This window comes from Triticum urartu, chromosome 2A (genome assembly GCF_056163025.1).
Source record: "Triticum urartu cultivar PI428250 chromosome 2A, HENAU_Tu73, whole genome shotgun sequence".
Taxonomy (NCBI): Eukaryota; Viridiplantae; Streptophyta; class Magnoliopsida; order Poales; family Poaceae; genus Triticum; species Triticum urartu.
Window position 1 is genome coordinate 400,309,143 of NC_141874.1, and position 3,059 is coordinate 400,312,201.

A 3,059-nucleotide genomic window follows, 5' to 3' on the forward strand; every position below is an offset into this window, starting at 1 on the left:
ATATGCAATTTTATATCATTTCTTGGGATTGACCTATTAATTCAGTGCCCAGTGTCAGTTGTTGTTTTTTGCTTGTTTCTGGCTTTTCAGAAAATCAATACCAAACAAAGTCCAAACACGATGAAATTTTACAGTGATTTTTTCTGGACTAGAAGGGACCTTACAAGGTTCGGTAGGAGGCCAGAAGACCTATGGGAAAGCCACAAGCTCACCAGGCGCGCCCCTGAGCTCGTGGGTGTTGGGGAACATAGTGATTTCAAAATTTTCCTACGCACACGCAAGATCATGGTGATGCATAGCAACGAGAGAGGAGAGTATCGTCCACGTACCCTCGTAGACCGTAAGCGGAAGCGTTATGAGAACGCGGTTGATGTAGTCATACGTCTTCTCGATCCGACCGATCCAAGTACCAAATGTACGGCACCTCTGAGTTCAGCACATGTTCAGCTCGATGACGTCCCACGAACTCTGATCCAGCAGAGCTTCAAAGAAGAGTTTCGTCAGCACCACGGCGTGATGACGGTGATGATGTTGCTACCGACGCAGGGCTTCACCTAAGCACCGCTATGATATGATCGAGGTGGATTATGGTGGAGGGGGGCACCGCACACTGCTTGGAACAATCAAATTGTGTGTCCTAGGGTGCCCCCTGCCCCCGTATATAAAGGAGCAAGGGGGAGGCCGGCCGGCCCTTGTAGGGCGCGCCAGGAGGAGGAGTCCTCCTCCTAGTAGGAGTAGGACTCCCCTTTCTTACTCCTACTAGGAGGGGGAAAGGAAGGAGGAGAGGGAGAAGGAAAGGGGGCGCCCCCCTTCCCTAGTCCAATTTGGACTAGAGGGGGAGGGGGCGTGTGACGCCCCAAGACCGGAGCTTCAGATGCCTTCTGTGGTTTCCGGGTTTCGTCGTGTGATTTGTTTGGTTCGTTGCATTCATCATTGCATCATGTCATCATGCAACCCGTTCTAAAACTCAACTAAATAAGTTGCATGGATCTTCGATCCATTTAAACCGAGGGAATTCACGTGGTGATTCTCTTTACAACATATACCCCAATATTAGGGAGTTATATTAAATATTCCACTATTTTGGAATCCACCTTAACACACTTGCAAAAATCCCAATGCCTTTGTTATCACAACTCTTGGCCTCTAACTTTGCCATATATCCTTTCGTCTTTTTCCGGAGCTCCACCTAAATTCTCAACATTTTTGGGCACTTCAAAAAATCTGTCCTGGTTCAAACCTTTTGAATTAAATTCAAAGAAATTTGAATTTATTCTTTCAATCTTGGTCTTTCCTAATTTCTTGGATCAACACATTTTTGTGTGAGTCCAAGGAATTTAACTCTTGCTCAAATTCGTTCACTAACCCTCTCTTTATATTTTCTTCTTCTATCTATTTTTTATCTTTTCTCTTAATGGTTGAGTGCAGAGAGTGAGAGAGAGCCTGCAGCCTGCTGCCCAGCCGACCGGGCCTATGGCCTTTTCCCTCTCCGCTGGCCCATCTGCTAAGCCCAACCGGCGCCCCTGTTAACCCTAGCCCGACATCCTCTCGCTCGTTCCCTCCAGTGCGCCGCCACCACCTACGATAGCACGAGCTCCGCTCGATCCCCTCGCGCATCTCCCTTCCCCTCGATCTCCACTCCTCTTCTCTTCCACCTCGAGCCAGGGGAGGAGCCCCCGCGCCCGTTTCCCCAATGCCACCGGCGACGACCAAGCCTCCCCGGCGCGCCCCTTCTCCTCCTCCGCCTGAGCCAGGAGCCGCCACTATTCTCCCCGAGCTCCTCCATCCTCTCGCTCGACCCCGCACGGAGGAGCCCCTGCGTCGGCCTCTCTTTTCCCCGCGACTAGCTCCACGACCGGCAAGAAAACGGCGAACGAAAAAGAGAGGCGAATAAAACGGAAAAAATTTGTGAAGTGGGGGAGAGGAAAATGAGAGGCAAATGGCAAATATGTAAATTGCAAGGAGATGATATTTGTGATTAGGAACCTCGTATATGTTGAAGATCCTCCCTGGCAACGGCGCCAGAAATTCCTTTTGATGTCGCTTGAAGCTACGTCGATATTTCCCCAAAGAGGAAGGGATGATGCAGCACAACGCCGGTAGGTATTCCCCTCAGATATGAAACCAAGGTTATCGAACCAGTAGGAGAACCAAGCAACACAACGTAAACATCACCTGCACACAAATAACAACTTCTCGCAACCCGACATGTTAAAGGGGTTGTCAAGCCCTTCCGGGGTACGACGCCTCGAGATAGGCAAACCGACGTGAGGTAAATTTGTATTAGATTGATAGATCAAACGCCAAACAAATAAATAAGAATAAATTGCAGCAAAGTATTTTTGGGTTTTTGGTTTAATAGATCTGAAAATAAAAGCAAAGGAAAACAGATCACAAAGGCAAATAATATGAGAAAGAGAGCCGGGGGCCGTAGGTTTCACTAGTGGCTTCTCTCGAGAAAAATAGCAAAGCGATGGGTGAACAAATTACTGTTGGGCAATTGATAGAACTTCAAATACTCATGATGATATCCAAGCAATGATCATTATATAGGCATGATGACCCACAAGTGTAGGGGATCTATCGTAGCCTTTTTGATAAATAAGAGTGTCAAACCCAACGAGGAGCAGAAGGAAATGATAAGCAGTTTTCAGTAAGGTATTCTCTGCAAGCACTGAAATTATCGGTAACAGATAGTTTTGTGATAAGACAATTTGTAACGAGTAGCAAGTAATAAAAGTAAATAAGGTGCAGCAAGATGGCCCAATCCTTTTTGTAGCAAAGGACAAGCCTGGACAAACTCTTATATGAAGGAAAGCGCTCCCGAGGACACATGGGAATTATCGTCAAGCTAGTTTTCATCACGTTCATATGATTCGCGTTCGGTACTTTTGATAATTTGATATGTGGGTGGACCGGTGCTTGGGTACTGTCCTTACTTGGACAAGCATCGCAATTATGATTAACCCCCATTGCAAGCATCCGCAACTACAACAGAAGTATTAAGGTAAACCTAACCATAGCATGAAACATATGGATCCAAATCAGCCCCTTACGAA